General features: G+C 48.4%; 1 long non-coding RNA gene across 1 annotated transcript in view; it reads right to left on the reverse strand.

The window, feature by feature from the left end:
• Positions 1-5139, reverse strand: part of LOC135876379 (uncharacterized) — a 32361-nt gene extending 27222 nt beyond the window's left edge. The window contains exon 1 of the long non-coding RNA XR_010561306.1: positions 5000-5139. This is a non-coding gene — a long non-coding RNA (uncharacterized LOC135876379). The remainder of the gene's footprint in view (positions 1-4999) is intronic.
• Between the last annotated feature and the right edge of the window lie 13816 nt (positions 5140-18955).

Genomic DNA, 18955 nt, shown 5'->3' on the forward strand with positions numbered 1-18955 from the left:
GTTTACAAACTAACTGGGCAAGACAAAGGGTGGGAGTGAGGGACATTACAGATGGGGAACTGACACACAGCAAGATCAAATGATTCGCCCAAGGTCACACAGGAAGTCGGTGGCAGAGCTGGGCAATGACCTCAGATCTCCTGAGTCCCAATGTAGTGCCTCAAAGACAAGACCATTCTTCCTCTATCCAATGTAACTGTCCATCACATTTCTAATGTGCCCGCCTCCTTGGTATCCAGGCGCCTATCCCAGGAACCCTGTTTGAGTTTAAACGTCAAACGTTGCGCTTCTGGAGTCCACTCTTTTCTTCTTGCTGCTAGTGAAACACTGGAAACTGGTGTCTCCAATACTTCTCATATCAACAAGAGAAGAATGGCTGAAGGAATCCATTAGCTGGTAAATTCCGCTTTCAGGCTCATATTGTTAACACACTGATCACACATGCTTGGTGGCAGATACGAATACTCATTGGCCTGGATTTATGGGTGTATGAATCCTTTCTGGCAATCAGCTCTGTGACACACCAGTACGCACTGAATTCAGCACAAAGAGCCAAATCCTGGTTCAGTTGAAGTGAATGGGAGTTTTGCCACTGACTTCAGTGGAATCAGGATTTGGATTTGGCCCAGTCTGTTTGGTCCCCACATACAAAATAACCCACTAATGCACATTTGGAAAGCAAGAGTTTCATTAGCCAGGCTGAGATTGGAAGAACGGGAAAGAGAAAGAGTTGGAGCACTAATAAAAATTTAGGACTAAATTCTGCCCTGACTCTCCCTCTCTCTTTCTGTGGCTATGAGGACATTGGCTTTTAAAATAGCACAGCCGCCAGGCTCAGAGCCCAGGTCTACAGCCTTGGGCTGGCAGGGTTTGTGCTATGGTGCTAAAAGCAGCATTGTGGACACTGCAAGTCGGGCTCTGAAACCTACCCCCCCCCCCCCAGTTTCCTGGCTTCAGACCTACCCCCCCCCCCCAGTTTCCTGGCTTCAGACCTACCCCCCCCCCCCCAGTTTCCTGAGCTCCAGCCCCAACCCGAACATCGACACAGCTGCTCTGAGTGCTGTGTCTACAGACTCGGGCTCTGGGAATCACTGCCAAGGGTTTAAAAATACAATGTAGACCAGAGGTGGGCAAACTACGGCCCGTGGGCCACATCCAGCTCATGGGACCCTCCTGCCCAGCCCCTGAGCTCCTGGCCCGGGAGTCTCGCCCCCGGCCCCTCCCCTGCAGCCTCAGCTCACTGCATCGCCGGCGCAATGCTCTGGGCGGCGGGGCTGCGACCTCCTGGGGCAACGCAGCTGCAGAGCCCAGCCTGACCCGGTCTCTGTGCTGTGCGGTGGCGTGGCTGGCTCCAGCTGGGTGGTGCGGCTGTAGCGCCGCCAGCCACCGGTGCTCCAGGCAGCGCGGTAAGGGGGTAGGGAGCAGTGGGGGTTGGATAGAGGGCAGGGGAGTTCGGGGTGGTGGTCAGAGGATGGGGGTGTGGATGGGGTCAGGGCGGTCAGAGGGCGGGGAACAGGGGTTGAATGGGGGCTGGGGTCCTGGGGGGCAGTCAGGAAGGAGGGGAGTTGGATGGGGCAGCAGGGGCAGGGGTTCCAGGGGCGGTCAGGGGACAGAGAGAAGGGGTGGTTGGATGGGGCAGGGGTCCCGGGGGGGCAGTCAGGAATGAGAGGAGGGGTTGGATGGGGTGGCGGGGGATAGTCAGGGGCAGGGATTCCGGGGGCTGTCAGGCGGCAGGGAACAGGGGGGGTTGGATGGGGCAGGAATCCCAGGGGTGCCGTCAGGGGGTGAGAAGCAAGAGGGGCCGGATAGGGGCCAGGGCCGTGCCACGCCTGGCTGTTTGGGGAGGCACAGCCTCCGCTAACCGGCCCTTCGTACAATTTTGGAAATCCAATGCAGCCCTCAGGCCAAAAAGTTTGCCCGCCCCTGATGTAGACAGACCTCCTGTTATTTCTAAGGGGACTGCCACCTTGGTATGTTGCACAAGGTGTAAGCCAGCTCCGAACTTGGCCCCATAAGCCAGTAGAGAGACTGGATGATTCTGGGGATTGGTAATACCACAGCTCCTTTCACCCCAAGTCTACCAGTTCAAATCCAAGCCAAGTCAGTAATGACCAAAAGTTGTTCCTATCTAACACTGGTGTGAAATGAGGTGGTATTTTCTATCTGGCTCCCAATGCACACTTGTCCAAACAACATAAAAATAACACGAAATCTAGCATCAATTGGCAATATTGTTGTAATTTGCAGAAGGGGACCTGGGGACAGGGACACTGAACAACAGAAGGGACTTTGGTCTCCCAGCTTCTCAGTCCATCACACACCACAGGCTTTGACTGGGCCCTGAAGTAAACGTGCCGAAATAGTGTGCGAAATGTTCCGTTTTGCAGTATTTCTGGCCAATCAGGAAGAAGCAGAAACCTTTTCAAGCCAGCTATTCCAGGGAGATTTCCAGTACCATTCTGCAGGCCCAAGCTGTTTGGATAAACATCCAGATCTGACCTGCCTACCCACCGGCAACTGGCTCCTCACTAGTATAACGAGTCATCTTTAGCGGGCACATGGCACATTAGGGTACTAACATTTGGCAGGGAGGGAATAAGAGCCTGAATGAGGATCCCAACTAACAAGGGAGACTTCTGTTTGGATTAAAGCGCTAGCATGTGAACGGCTGGGCTTGGAAGTGCCTGACATATTACCCCAGGAGCTAGTGCATAACAGCGCCAGGACCGACACCATTCCCAGACACGCACGTGAAAGTGGAGCACTCCCCTTTTATGTTGCTGTGCGTCTTGTCACCCTTTGACAGGTGCTGGGAGTGGTGCTGCTTCTGTTCCATGAGGCCATAGTGTGTGGAGCTGGGTCTAACACTCTGAGCAGGACAGTGGGGGTCATGACTCCAAGGAGCTCCTCTTGACCCGGCTTAGGGTGAAATCCTGGCTCCTCTGAAGCCAATGGCAAAACTCCCATTAAGTTCAATGGGGCCACGATGTCATGCTTGGGCAAGTCACCTGGTCCCTCTGTGCCTCAGTTTCTCTTGTCAAGTAAACGGTGCGCGCTCTCTCTCTCTCGCAAAGGGGTTTCTGAGGCTGTCATTAAGTAACAACTATAAAAGGATGTTGAGATCCTCGGGCGTGGAGCACAGTGAGGTATGATTATTAGAAGTGACTTCACAACCCCGACAGACCCTTAATTCCCCTCTTCACCGCTGGGTGCTTCTTGCTCCAAGCACACGGCTCCTTCCCCTGGCAGCGAGCGAGAGAGAGAGCAATGTGGAAATCCCTGCCCTTGACTGATTACACAAGGCAGGTGCGATGCCAAGAACATCGTCACCAAAGTGCTTGCCAAGTACCTGGCTGCGGCGCGGCTGATTACATCCTGCCGATAGCTCTGTCAGTTGATGAACGCATTCCCCTCGGAGATAGGATGTCTGACCATGCAAGCTAATGTGCTCATGATTCTTTCCTGTGTGGAGCTGTAGCAGATGTTTAAAGATCATCCTCTGGCACCAGGAAAGTGTCTATGAAGCCCTGGCTGTGAGTTTTCTTGGCACGCTTGCGTTTCCGATGAACTGGGTTTTTTTCCCCCCCTGCAAATGATTATTTTCTGTCTGTCTGCAAGCACTTATGATGTGTGTCCATAGCTCACGTGTCATGGAGCTCTCCCTAGTGTACCAAGGGCCCTCATATGCTGCTGAGACAAAGAGCACTCCCCTCTCCTAGGGGCCTGGGAAGACCTACATGGTGCCCAGTTCAGTGAGGTGTTAGCCAGCAGCACCTTCCACTTCAGCTCGCAAAGCACTTTACAAACATTAATGGATTGTACAGGAGGCCCACAAGCATCTCAGCTGACAATAATACTGATTTGCATATATATTTATTCCCTGAAGCTGTATCCTACAATAGTAATGGTCCCAAACCCGGCAGTCATGCCACTGTAAGCTGTCGTGTTACAGACTATCACTGCAATAACTAGGCCTTTGTGAACTCAGCATACACAAAGTTTTGGCCTCACCCTGAGCCCATGGGGCTTCCTGAATGCTCAATTTATTTTGGGATGCAGCGAGAGTAACCACAGAAAGACCAGGCACCAGCAGAGGAAGGAGGATGGTCTGGTGGCACTAAACTGCGACACAGGCACTCTCTGTTCAATTCCTGGTTCTGCCCCATGCTTCACGGGTGACCTTAGTCAAGTCACGGGGCCAGAGTGGCAAAAGAACTCAGCACCCACCATTCACCCAATGTAGTCAGCTTGAAAATACGGTGGCTTATTTTGGTACCTAAACAGGAGCTGAGCACTTTTGAAAATGTGGCCCTTAATCTCTTGCTGGCTCAGTTCTCCCATCTGGAAAATGGGGATAGTCCTTCCCACCACCTTTTTCTGACTGGTCTATTTTGAATGTAAGCTCTTTGGGGCAAGGCTTGTCTCTTACTACGTGTATGATTAATGCCTAACACATTGGGGCCCCTAGGCTTCTGTGCATTACATAAAACATAATAAACAACTTCCCCTTAGAAGCCAAGTGTAGTAGTGACAGAAGCTCAGAGGAAGTAAAAGTTCTTGCCTGGAATTTTTTTTTTTAAATTGCTGATGAAGATGCATGAAAAATTCCTACGGAGATTAGCAGAAGGGTACATCCCAGCTATGGAACCTATACAAAGCCTTTCACTTGCTAGTCAGTTCTACAGGACCTTAGAATAGTTTCTATAGAATCCCATTACATTTCTATAGAACCCGATTGCTTTCAGCGATGGGATGTTTTTTTAATAAGGCAGCCAAATCCCGGTCCCACTGATGTCAGCAGGTGTTTTTCCATTGACCTCAATGAGATCAGCATTTGGGCTTTGATTCAGCAAGGTACTCATGTATGTTGACTTTAAGCATGTGAGTCATCCTATTGCAAATAGGGGCCTTTGTCCTTGGGGCCTGATCCAAAGTCAACAGAAGGGGCCAGGTGGATTTCAGTGCTAGCTGGAATAATCCCTATCAATCTCTTACTTACTGTCATGTGCTCCTTGTACATGGGAGGTTGCAGGGCGGCTGCTAGCAGGTCAGGCTTCTGCACCAGGTTTGGACTGGCTACAGAGCTTCCATCATGGAGAGAGACACAAGAGATGTGTTCTCTTTCAGATTCTTGAATGCACTGCCAGGTATGTGTGTTAGCAGCTCAGATAAGAGCTGTTACACACAGCACCACCTAGTGGCTGAACTTTATACTACAGTTTTAGCATCCCATCGCACCTGACGGGTGTTGTGGTGAGCTTTAGTCAATGTTTGTCAAACACGTTGAGACTTTCAGATGGAAAAGACTATGCAAGTTCAGATTATTAATGTAGGCTCCTAACTCCCTTTGATTTCACTGTTCTCTAAGGGCCTGATACAAAGCTCACTGAAATCAATGGAAAGTGCCTAACTATCATCGAAGGGACTTAGGAGCCTAAAAAACCTTTTAAAATCTGATTTTTCAATTGATTTTTATGAGCTTTGGCTCAGGCCCTTAGTGACTTAGCATGGAGACATTTAACCCTCACTTTCTACACAGTTCTTTGCAGCTGGTGCAGAGATAAAAAAGGAAACAGCCCCAGATCAATGGCACATTTTAGGGCAAGACAGAGCAGTGGTACCAGATAATGAAGAAATGAGGACATTCTACCAACACAGAATGAAACATACCAGGGAGAACCCAACCATTTACTGATTGTCCTCTCTCCATGCTGGCTTTTAATCAAAGCTCAAAGTGGGGGTCCTATCCAGCTGCCACTGAAGTCAATGCAAGTTTTGCCATGGGAATCGATAGGAGCAAGATTGAGCCCAAAGTGGTTGAGTCCCAAAGAAGAAATATCCATTGTGACCTGTAAGCAGTTGTTTTCAGTTTGTGTCAGTAGACTTCAGCACACGATTTTGTTTTTAACAGTGGGGATATAATACTTTATCTTTTTGTAGCCTGGGTATACTTGAGGTTTAATTCATTAATGTTTATAAAGTGCTTTAATATCTGCAGCTGGATAAGTGCTACGTATTATTATTACTAAAATACAGATAAGTTTGCTTATCTCTCATGTAAATCAGCTTAAAATGTGACTCTGAAATTAACAACTCTGAGGTTAACAATAGGCCCAACCACACACTAAACTGCAGCACTTATCATACAACAACATTGCCCTTATTAATTACACGCCCTGCTGTGGTTTTTGGACTGAAATCAGCTACACTTAAGATACGGGCACCCGGTCAGCTCCAAGAAATGTTTGTAACTGTACAACACATATGTTAATCATGAAATTAAACAGATGGCCCATTCACTCATCAGTGAAAGTACACCAGGGGCCGTAAGAAAGAAGGAGATTTCCTATGCAACATAACAATTTGGACATCAGAAGGTTTAGAGTTACAAGTTTTTCTTTATCCCCCACCTGAAACCTTTAAGGGGTAACTTCAGGGAATTTCATCCGATCTTCAGATACTAATCTAGTTTTATGCTGGTTTGATCTGTCTGTTAAGAATTGGCAGCCAGCACTGTGGAATATATGTAAGTGTACACCGCATGGCAGATGGATGATCCGCGTTCAGTGATTTGGAGATGTTTGGCGCCCACAAATCTTCCGTGTCTAGAGAAATCCTTGCATATGACGAGCTCATAAAAAAGCTAAACTCTGCACTCACTGTATCATTCCACTGCCGGCTCTGGTTGGAAGTCTGGACTCATGGGCCAGATCTTCCACTGGTGTAAATTGGTGTCGCTCCACTAAAGTCAAAGCTTTTGGGGTTAAATCTGAATTCAAGCTCATTGCAGGCCTCTGAATGTAAATCTCGTCTAGGACCTGATTCTGTCCCTTTTACTACCTTACTCCATAAGTAGTCATGAGTGCTACTTAAAGGCAGCAAGTCAGGGAGGCACAAATTTGGCCAATGATTAAGATTAAACCCAATTTGTTTCTGAAATCTGTATCCTGTCTCACAGGTACTCATGAAAGGAATTATTATCATTATTTATTATTTGTATTACAGTAGCACCTAGTGGTGTCAACTAAGACGATGGCCCCATTGTACGGACACACAGTAAAGATGGCGCCTGCACAGAATAACTTACTACATAAAAAGTCCAAAAGAAAAAGGGTGGGGGAAAGGAAGGGTTATTATTAGAGCCGGTGAGAAATTCTCTGATTGAATGTCTCTCCTTCAGAATGCCGATCCATTGAAATCACAGCATTTCACGCAATTGGATGAACTTGCAATAGATTCCAGGCTGGGGGCGCTCTTCCCTTTTGGGGGGTTTCCTAGTGTTTTTTTGGGCTTAGGAGCTTTATAGCTTCAGGGGGATATTTTTCAATAGCCACAGACAGGAGTTAGGTGCCCAATGCAGATTTAATGTCAATGGGATTTGGGCACCTACCTGCCCTTTGTGCCTTTGAAAATCTCCCACTTACGCTATAACAACACCTAGCTACTAAGGTGCGGGGGAGATGCACCAACTGTAATGGCATCACCCATTTAAGAAAATCAACCCTTTCCCCCCTGCACCCCTCCTTTCGCCATTTTTCGGCTTGTAATATCCATAATGACCTTGGCACAGGGCATTGGTCCTGCTTTGAGCAGGGGATTGGACTAGATGAACTCCTGAGGTCTCTTCCAACCCTATTCTTCTATGATTTCCTAGGGATTAATGACCAGATGGGGTGAATGATCTTCAGCTGCAGTCTGAGCCATCAGCTCCTCCCAGGTGGTCAGCCTCTATCCCTGCATCTCAATTATTGCTGCTGAGCTCTTTAATACAGTCAAAAGGTCGTAGCGCTAGGAACTCCTGAAAAAGCCATCAGACGCTTCCCTCAATGGACACGCTCACATGCCCTGCAGGAAGAGTAATTGACAAAAAGAGGTCCAGCAACAGTGTCAGGATGTATTCCGCTAGGTTCCGATAGGGGTGCTCATGGGAGTGTTCTAGGTATTCATTCCAATACATTAGTACTGTGCCGGTAAGATTTGACTGCCTGAGTGACCCATTCACCAAATGCTCAGATACTATGATGACGGGCACCCTAAACAGGGCCGGCTCCAGGCACCAGCTTAACAAGCAGGTGCTTGGGGCGGCCAAGGGAGAGGGGCGGCACGTGCGGCAATTCGGGGGCGGCAGGTCCCTCACTCCCTCTAGGAGCGAAGGACCTGCCGCTGAACTGCCGCCGCCGATCGCGGCTTTTTTTTTCCCCCCCAATTGCCGCCGCCTTTGTCAACATTATGAACTCTACCCGGTTTCTCAGAGCACGATAAAGGCACAACTTTCCCCTCTCCCACTTGTGCTAAAGCAGCAGTGCCACTGTCGTTAACTCGGAGTAACGACGTCTCTCTCACCAGCTGCTCTGTCTATGGCTGCGTGTGAATTCTTTTGGCTGCGTTCATAGCATTCATCTCAGCTAGGTGGCCGGATCGCTGCAGGCTATGTGTTTAATGTGACTCCATCTGAATTTCTGACCCATCTGACTCCATCTGAATTTTTTGTAAATGAAATGAGAAGTAGGACAGGCCCAAACAGCCATTTCTGCACACTACTTCCCTTCAACAAAGTCCTTCCATTGAAGCATTCCCACTAAGCGGCACCTTACCCTTCCATCTGGTATTGTGAGCTCAGCACCGGGGAGGAGGAGCTGAGGGGAAAGGGCTGCATTTTCAGAAGGGGGCTGAAAAATCTGCAGGGCTCCAGTCAAGAACAGGGCCCCAAAAAGCTGGAGGGAAAAAGAGTTATGAATTACTTGCCCCTTCAGTGCAGCTGCCACAGAGGGATGAGTTTCAGCAGAAGTTGCTTCCCCTGCAGTCCCATGGGGGAGGGAGACTCAGAGAATGTCCCCCAACAGGAGCAGGTCTGCAGGGCAGATGAAGCACAGGACAGGGCCAAGCAATAGGTTGACCAGATAGCAAGTGTGAAAAATCGGGACAGGGGGTGGGGGGTAAAAGGTGCCTATGTAAGAAAAAGCTCCAAAAATCAGGACTGTCCCTATAAAATCGGGACATCTGGTCACCCTACCAAGCAATCACAAGAGTTGCTTGTGCTTTAAAGTAGCCACAGCCACAATTTGACCACCATAAAAGCACGAGCCACTTCTCCTGGGCGTATGGATTCAAAGAAAATGCCGGTGACTATTGCAGTGGCATAGCAGAGGCCTCAGATGATAACGCCAAAACTGCTGGCCAACGGGAAGGGGAGATTTCATTCATTGTTAACAGTCTAGACTATAAACTTGTTAAGATTTATAATTCACACACAGATGGGCCTAAATCAAAGGTCAGGTCCGAGGAGAGTTTGGGCCTGGAGTTTCATTTTGGGCCCGTCTCTGTGCTTACAGCCATGAGGTTTCGACAGAGATGTGCCCCCACCAGAGAGCACTGCTGGAGCCAAGGCAGCACAGCTGCAAAGGGGAGGAATAAATGTGCAAGTCATAAAGCTGAAGGGGCTCTGCAAACCATTAGGTAATTAACTGGAGTGAAAAATCCGAGCACCCGGCTGCTGCTCCCAGTCGATGGCTGCGCTCCCTTTGGAGCCTGATTGGATAAAGTATTTTTATTAACTTCATATTTTGCCTCTAATTTTCCTCTCTTCCCTTTCATATCCCTGGGCCCGAGCTCCACCGCTCTTGTGGTGATGTTTATTGGCAGTGGCAGGTTGCAACACCCCTGCAGGCTTCCCACAGACAAACCCCAGAGTGCAGACCACGAACCCAAGCAACTTCAGACGCTGCCCTTGCAGTGAAATTGCTCAAGCACTTTCCTCCTGTTTTTCCTTTCAGCCCCCCCGCTCCCCACTCCGGGGGAAGAGGCAGCCGTCCCTGCACACCAACTGCTTTTGCCAGGCATTGTCAAACCCAGCTACTTAACGCTCGCAGAGGCTGTGGTTCAGGATAGGAAACAACCCCCCTTGCACAGCAGCAGCTTCTGCACATTACAGGACGGGCACAGAACTAGAAGAGGGAGAGAGCGTGGTTTAATGGTAAGAGCAAAGAGCTATGCGTCCTGTTCCAGGCTCTGCCACTGACTCACTGCATAGCCTTGGGAGGGTCACTTAGGCCAACGCTGTCAAACATAGCAGCCTCATGCGAGGCACCTAGATCTATAAGTAAGCATCCTGATTTCATACCGACTGTGATGAGATTCATAGGTGCTCATGACCTCTAAAAATCAGGCCACTAGTTCTAAATATTGATTTTGGTACTTAACTTCAGGCATCTACCTTTGCAAATGTTGGCTTTTGACTGCTCTGGGCCTCAGTTTTCCCATCTGTAAACTGGGGATACTTCCTGTCTCACAAGGGAAGCCGCTATGCTTATTTAACTACAGGCCAGACCCTGAGTTCCCCCTGCCCCTTGCCCCATCTGCCACTGATGTCAGTCAGAGCTGGGGTCTGTTTGGAGCTTTGCGCCTCATCTTACAGGATGTGACTCCTGGTAGTTGTGAAATTCTTTGAGATCCTCCAATGAAAGGTGCTAGAAGAGCACCAGCTGCCATTAGCATGTGATGGCCTTCAGATACCATGGTTCATAGGCTTTTACAGATCCAGACTAACACGGCTACCCCTCTGATACATGGTTCATAGGAATATTATTACAACGACCGCTTGAGAGAGGCAAGATGGACTAGTGGTAAAAGCAGGGGGCCAAAGAGTTAAAAAGATGCAGGCTCAGTCAGAGAGATGCTATGTAACCTTGAGCAAATCACTTAATTTTCCTACCCCTGCCTGTAAAATAGGGATGCTAATACTTCCTTTTCTATGGAGATTGTAAACGTCTCAGGGCAGAGACTATCTTACAATGTGCATCAGAACTGGACCCTGATCTTGGTTGGAGTAGACTGTAATATAAGTAATAATAAAACAAAAGAACCGCCCTGGGTATCTAGGATCAGCTACTGGTCTGGGTTGACTGTAGGGAGGGACTTTAGGTGGAGATATTCAAAAGCATTAAGTGACAGATGTTAGGCATCCAACTCTCATTACCTTTCAATGGGAATTAGGCACCAAATTTCATTTGTGCCTTTGAAATTGCTCCCCCTTAATCTCAAATGGAAAGTATTTAACCCTGCCTGGTTGCTTGTTCTGCCCCAAAGTACAATAAACTCAGTCTGGTTTCTAACCAGCTGAATTGACTAAATTGTCTTGTTATTCACTACGCTCACATGCGTGGCCGGTTAATGACAATTGGCTACAACCTCAGCCTCCTTTTATAAAGCATTTGGGGGGGCGGGGAGAGAGGGGCCGTTGCTTGGGTCTCTGGATGCTAGAAGGAAAATAAAGAAGCAATGAAACCCAGGGTGCCATTGGAGAATCAAATTTAAAAAAAGGAATGAGTCTGTTGTACTAGCATTAGTGACCATTTTTGGTGGCACTCCAGCTGTCTGTAATAAAAGAGGGGACTGGCTCGATCACTGGAAGATTTATTTCAGGCCCCTGTTCTTATTGGAAGGAAGCACAAAAGATGCTTTGTTTCCTGGACAGGGAAGCAGGGCTCCTCAGGCTAGAGTCACTTCCAGCCTGCTGCCTGCCCGCGGAGCTTGAGGCACTTCCCCATGTGGGATCCATTTCAGTCTGCAAACTTTACACTAAGTGTCATAGCAACACCATGATTCCGCTGTCTCTGCCCTACACTTCCTTGCTGGGTGGGCTAGCGCCATTGTCGACTTGCTGTCGGCCAGCACAGACCCAGCAATGCTCCGTGCCGCTCTGCTGACAACCACGAAGAGGCAGAGGCTGCTCGGGTTGTATTTCAGCTCTCAAAGCTGGGTGGCCTGGGTTTTGGACTTCGCCCACCGCAGCACCAAGCCAATGATGTGCCAGCAGCAACCGCTGCTTCAGCAGTGGTGGAGGAAGCGGGACAAGGATGAGGAAGGAGAGGATGACCCCGAGCCACTGTTACTACAGGAGCTGTTCCTGGAGCAGCTTCACGCGGTGCAGTGCCCTTTGTGGGCTTGGGAAACAAATGCTAATTGGTGGGAAAGGACTGCTCTGCAGACTTAGGATGACCAGCAGTGGTGAGAGAATTTCAGGATGGCGAAGGCAACTCTTGGTGGCATACGTGCTGGACTGGCCTCGGAGCTGCAGCAGTCGCAGCAGCAGGGTACCAATGTGGGTTGACCGTAGCCACTGAGAAGCAGATCGTCACTGGTAGCTGCCCACTCCCATAATTCAGCACAGGGAGATCAACCATTGGGGTCATTGTCATGCAGGTGTGTGATGCCATGCGTAAGGGGCTGGTATACCATGTTATAAAGCTTGGCAGTGCTCAAAAAATCTATGGCTTTGCATGCATGAGATCCCCAAACTGTATTGGGGCAACTGATGGGACCTGTATGCTTATTATTTGCCCCCTCACCAGTGCCCAGAATTTATAAACAGAAAGGGGTATTTTCCCATGGCACTCCAAGGCTGGTTGACCACCATGGCAGGTTTACAACAAACACAGAGTGAGCCAGAAAGGTCCCCGATGTTCGGTTCTTTTGGAACTCAGCTCTATTTACCTTAATGAATAAAGGACAGTTTACCCCCAGGATCACTATTAATGGTGTGAAGATTGCACCGATTATCCTGGGAGACCCAGTTTATGGTCTGCTTTTATGGTTAATTAAGTACTTTCATCCGAGGATTCCAATGCACCTCACCAAGACTGGTTAACATTGTTATGCCCATTTTATGGATTAGGAAACAGACACAGACACAAGCGTGCCCAAGGTCAGATGCTGATGCAGTTGCAGAGTTAGGGCTAAAGTGCACGTCTGCCGCTCTAAGCACTAGATCACATTACCTTCATTAAACAGAGAACTTCCCGCTTCATTTCCTGGCTGGAAATATAAAAAGAACAGCTTCTCCCCTCACACACGAGCATTGCCAGTTCCGGTCTCGGATGGAAACCAGGAACGAAATGTATCCAAAGGCTCAGAGATGGGGCTGGCAATATTTATTTCTGAACCATTCACCCATCCCTTACTTTACTGTTCAAGTGACAGTCATTGCAGTGAAAAGAACGAGGAGTACTTGTGGCACCTTAGAGACTAACTAATTTATTTGAGCATAAGCTTTCGTAGGCTAAAACCCACTTCATCGGATGCATGCAGTGGAAAATACAGTAGGAAGATATATATACACAGAGGACATGAAAAAATGGGTGTTGCCATACTAACTATAACGATAGTAATCAGTTAAGGTGGGCTATAATCAGCAGGAGAAAAAAAACTTTTGTAGTGATAATCAGGATGGCCCATTTCCAACAGTTGACAGGAAGGTCTGAGTAACGGTAGGGGGAAAAAATAGCATGGGGAAATTGATTTTACTTTGTGTAATGACCCATCCACTCCCAGTCTTTATTCAAGCCTATTTTAATGGTGTCCAGTTTGCAAATTAATTCACTGCAGTGAGCCTCACTGGTCTTCTGGCACTAACCTTTAGCAAAAGAGAAAAGGCAGCTCCATGGAAGAAGACAGCCAACGAAGCAAAGGCTGAGTGAGGAGTTTGGTGAACCAAAGAAACACTTCAGAAGCTGGTGGCTCAACACTGGCCATGCTAAACCCAAGGTATGCAGCTTTGAGTTTGGGTGGCTGAGCATTGCTGCGCGCTGCTTTTTGTGTCAAGACACCACTATCTCAGGAAAAACAACGAGGAGTCTTTGTGGCACCTCAGAGACTTGAAATTTATTTGGACATAAGCTTTCGTGGGCTAGAACCCCACTTCATCGGATGCATGGGGTGGAAAATACAGTAGCAGATATATATACATAGTACATGAAAAGATGGAAGTAGGGGGGTCAGTCTAATGAGACAATTCAATTAATAGTAGAATACCAAGGGAGGAAAAATCACTTTTGTAGTGGTAATGAGGGTGGCCCATTTCAAACAGTTGACAAGAATGTGTGAGTAACAGTAGGGAGAAATGAGTATGGTAAAATTATTTTTTGTAGTGACCCATCCACTCCCAGTCTTTATTCAGGCCTAATTTGATGGTGTCCAATTTGCAAATTAATTCCAGTTCTGCAGTTTCACGTTGGAGTACATGAAAAGATGGAAGTAGGGGGGTCAGTCTAATGAGACAATTCAATTAATAGTAGAATACCAAGGGAGGAAAAATCACTTTTGTAGTGGTAATGAGGGTGGCCCATTTCAAACAGTTGACAAGAATGTGTGAGTAACAGTAGGGAGAAATGAGTATGGTAAAATTATTTTTTGTAGTGACCCATCCACTCCCAGTCTTTATTCAGGCCTAATTTGATGGTGTCCAATTTGCAAATTAATTCCAGTTCTGCAGTTTCACGTTGGAGTCTGTTTTTGAAGTTATTTTTGTTGAAGAATTGCCACGTTTAAGTCTGTTATTGAGTGCCCAGGGAGGTTGAAGTGTTCTCCGACTGGTTTTTTAATGTTATAATTCCTGATGTCAGATTTGTGTCCATTTATTCTTTTGCATAGAGACTGTCCAGTTTGGCCAATGTACATGGCAGAGGGGCATTGCTGGCACATATCACATTGGTAGATGTGCAGGTGAACGACCGTCTGATGGTGTGGCTGAAGTGGTTAGGTCCTATGATGGTGACCCTTGAATAGATATGCGGACAGAGTTGGCAACGGGGTTTGTTGCAGGGTTGGGTTCCTGGGTTAGTGTTTTTGTTGTGTGGTTTATAGATTCATAGATTCTAGGACTGGAAGGGACCTCGAGAGGTCATCGAGTCCAGTCCCCTGCCCGCATTACTGGTGTGTAGTTGCTGGTGAGTATTTGCTTTAGGTTGGGGGCTGTCAGTAACCGAGGACTGGCCTGTCTCCCAGTCCCTGTTCTGGGCCCCATTATATCCTGCCATCATCCCCCTGGTCTTCCAAACACACACTTTGCCTCCCTTCAGTCCATATAAAATGTAGCCACTAAACTCACCTTCCTTGCCCATTGATTTGATCTTTGAATCCCTCCCTGGGCTCCCAGTCTGCTATCCCACCAGATTTAAGCTCCTCGTCAGCACCTCTCTGCTTATCGTCCCTTGCCAAGCTTCATGTTTCTCTATCCCCTCCATTCTGCCATCATTCCCAAACATATCCACCTATCCATCAGCATCTCACACAATCACATCTCTGTCTTCTTCCACATAGTCCCCTCCACATGATACAACCTTCCTTAGCTCATTCATATGCTCCAAACCATCCACATTTAAGTCTCTCAAAAACCCACTCCTGCCAAGTTGCATACAGTGACTCGAGTGGACCTTTATTAAAAAAAACCACCTTCTATACATTGGTCCTGTTCACCTAGCCTCTATGTGTCATTAGATTGTGAGCTCCTTAGGGCAGAGACCATCCCTCCTTGAATATCTGGAAAGTACATAGTGCAATGTAGGCACTACCATAAACCAATGAAGAAGAAGAATGTCATGATGAGCTTTGTGATCACCAAGCTTTGTATCTAGAATAGAAACCTCCTTGGGCTGCCCCTCACCCCCACTAAGCAAGACTCCCATCCTCAGTAGATTCACAGATTTAAAGGCCAGAAGGACCATGAGATCCATCTGATTTGACTTCAAAGGAGCAGCATGAAAACAAGGAGCAACAAATGTGCCCCATACATATTGTCAGAAAGCTGCCAAGGGCATGATTTGAACTTGGGATCAATGGCTACAGCATGTCACCTTGCGCCACACAGTTCCAATTATGGGCAGACACTCATAAGTTGGCCTCATAATTCTGGTCACCTGTTTTTCCAGTAGAATTACGCAAAGCTGCAAGATAGAAGTCAAGAGACTCCCTGTCTTTATGCTGCACAGGCTGTATATTTTTAATGATTCTCAAACAGCTCTATGTGAAAATGAGCCATACTGCAGAAGAGCTAAGGCAGGCAGGCAGGATACTGAGCCCAAAAGGAACTGGCAAAAATTAACTTCTGGTACAGATTTCCTATGGTCCCTTTTAGCTTACTCACTGCACCATTTACAATACTTCACGGCCATATGATATCTGTATATTTAACATGTTGCTAGGATAAAATGTTTTGATCACTAGCTCCTTTTATCAGCAAGGCCCAAACTGTTCTTCCTCCCTTTAAACCAAAGATGGATCCAAACCAAAAAACACAGATCTGGATACTCCCTGAACATTGGGCAAATTCAGATTGGGATCTTAACTTCATGTCTATCCCTAATTTGTTAATATGCTTACACCTATATGCCAGATCTAAATGCTTCCAAACTGTGGGAAAGTTCTCTTTTTAAAAAAAATGAACCAGAGCCCCAGGTCCAAACAGACAATGACAAAATTCCTAACAATACTTCAGACCAAGATCAGACTCCATGTAAATTCACTGCTGCTGATAGGTTCCAGACTGACAACTTTGAAGACTCTGTACCCGTTTGCTTTCTCCAGTGTAACTGGATTGCTTTCTCCAGTGTAACTCCCCTGGCTTTGCCAATCAAGGTCCTGATTCAGCAAATTACTTAATCTCATGAATAACTTTAGGCACCGGAGTAGCCCAACTGAAGTCAATGGGACTACTGTTGTTCTTAAAGTTACACATGTGCTTAAGGGCTTTGATGGATCAAGGCCTAAATGAGATCAGAAGCTGACCCTATAAATCCTCCACTTTTCCCCTGAACAGTTATCATACAGGCAGCTTGTAGGGTTGCCAACCCTCCCAGTTTTGCTGGGAGTCTCCTGGAATCAGGTCCTATCTCCCAGAAGCTATTGAAGCCAAACCGGGAGATTTTAGGCATTGAAAATCTGGCGGCGCAGCGGGGCTAAGGCAGGCTGCCTGCCTGCCCTGGCCCTGCGCTGCTCCCAAATGCAGCTGGCACATCCCTGGGACCCATGGGGGCAGGGGGGAGGTGGCTCCGCGCGCTGCCCCCACCCCCAACACCCACTCCGCAGCTCCCATTGGCAGAGAACTGTGGCAGTGATGTTGCAGGCATGGGCAGCACGTGGAGTCCCCTGTCCCCCCCTCCAGGGGCTGCAGGGATGTGCCACCTGGTTCTGGGAGTGGAACAGCACGGGGTCACGGCAGGCAGGGAGCCTGCCTTAGCCCTGCTGCGCCGCTGAACGGGAGCTGCCTGAGGTAAGCGCCTCCTGGCCGGAGCCTGCACCCTGCACCCCCTCCTGCACCCCAACCACCTGCCCCAGCCCTGAGCCCCCTCCTGTCCCCACACTCCCTCCCATAGCTTGCACCCCACACCCCTCCTGCACCCCAACCCCAGCCCCTTCCTGCATGCAATCTCCCTCCCAGAGCCCACATGCTGCACCCCTCTGCTGTACCCCAACCCCCTACCCCAGCCCAGAGCCCCCTCCTACACCCAAACTCCCTCCCAGAGGCTGCATCCCAATCCTCTGCCCCAGCCATGAGCCCCCTCCAGTACCCAAACTCCTTTCCAGAGCTTGCACCCCACATCCCTTCCTGCACCCCAACCACCTGCCCCAGGCTCATCCCGGAACCCCCTCCCACACTCCAAACCCCTCGGCCACAGCCCAGAACCTGCACCCCCTCCCGCACCCCAACCCCCTGCCCCAGCCCGGTGAAAGGGAATGAGGGTGGGGGAGAGTGAGCGACGGAGGGAGTGGGGCTGGAGTGAGCAGGGTGGGGCCTCGGGGAAGGGGCAGAGCAGGGCAGAGCAAGGGTGTCTGGATTTGTGTGATTAGACAGTTGGCAACCCTACTTGCCTACGTCACCGAGCCAGTGCCGCAACACTGACTATGGCGCACACTCAACAAGAAGAGTAAAGCTCACCTCTGCAGAAGAGAGAGCTTTCTCCGGGGGCAGTCCAAGACTACTAAGGACCATCCCAAAGCTCACTATCTTCTGTTCCGAGGGCAAGGCGCATTTCTTTGACCTTGCTTTCTCTAACACAAACGCATAGCAGCAGGACAATGCTTACACGAACTAGGTACCTTTTAGTTCACGTTTGCAGCATCCATGCAGGACGGTTACAGTGCAACACTTCAGTGCACGCTGCAATTCACACCCCTGTAGTCTGTAGTGCAAGGCCGTTAGACAAGCCCTTAGGGCCTTGGGAGCATGGAAGTGGAACCACGAGTACCTTTTATTGGGGGGAAAGGGGAAAAAAGGGAAAAAACAAACAATCCCCACTGATATATTTACATACAACCCAATGAGCAAAAACCCAACCAGGTATGTCAGGATTCCCATCAACGGCTCCAAAGGTGTAACTGACCAGCCGACTGAGGTTCAGGATTCCTACTCACATACCAGTCCCCAGCCACCTGAAACTCCACTCACAGGTTCAGTCAGACTCCAGGTCTGCTCCAGTCCAGAAAAGTGTCTGCACTATCCGCTCCCCCTCCAAGGTGCAGCGATATCAGCTCTGCCATTGCCAGTCCAGTCAGACCTCACTGCAGTCAGCTATGCATCACTGCCACTGGTCCAGGCATGCCCCACCTAGTGACTCCTATCACCAGGATTTAGGGGGACCCAGTGTGGTGACACTAAGCAGCACAGACTGTTTAATTAATTTATCCATGAATTGGAGAGCCAGAAGGAACTACATGGCCCTGTCTGTGTCTAGTGGCCTGAATGCAGACTTCCCCTTCATAATCATTACAAACTAGTACGGTTTTCTCCATAAGGGACAAAGTACTGGATTCGTACGACCACTAAAAAGTGTGACAGCAAAGAACAAAGGCCAGTTTTTTAGTATGCACTCTTGGTCAGTGCCAGCAAATGATACAAGTGAGGTCTTCTCCCACTCACTCATCATATTAATAAACTAGTGTTAATGACTGGTCTGTGTGTCCAAGCCTTGCCTATACTGTACTACAGCTCCCAAGAACCATTTTGTCCACAGGGTTTTGTTATATGTGCTGTAGTAATTAACAGAGCGTTTGTATTTCAACGAATATACCTGTTTTTAGGGATGTTTCTTCTCATTGTAGAAATTAAATAAACCTGTTTTTTAAAAAAAAGTGGAAAAACTAATTCTATCATGTGCAGCCCTAAAGACACCCCAATATGGGT

The sequence above is a fragment of the Emys orbicularis genome, chromosome 3, assembly GCF_028017835.1.
Source record: "Emys orbicularis isolate rEmyOrb1 chromosome 3, rEmyOrb1.hap1, whole genome shotgun sequence".
In the NCBI taxonomy this organism is placed as follows: Eukaryota; Metazoa; Chordata; order Testudines; family Emydidae; genus Emys; species Emys orbicularis.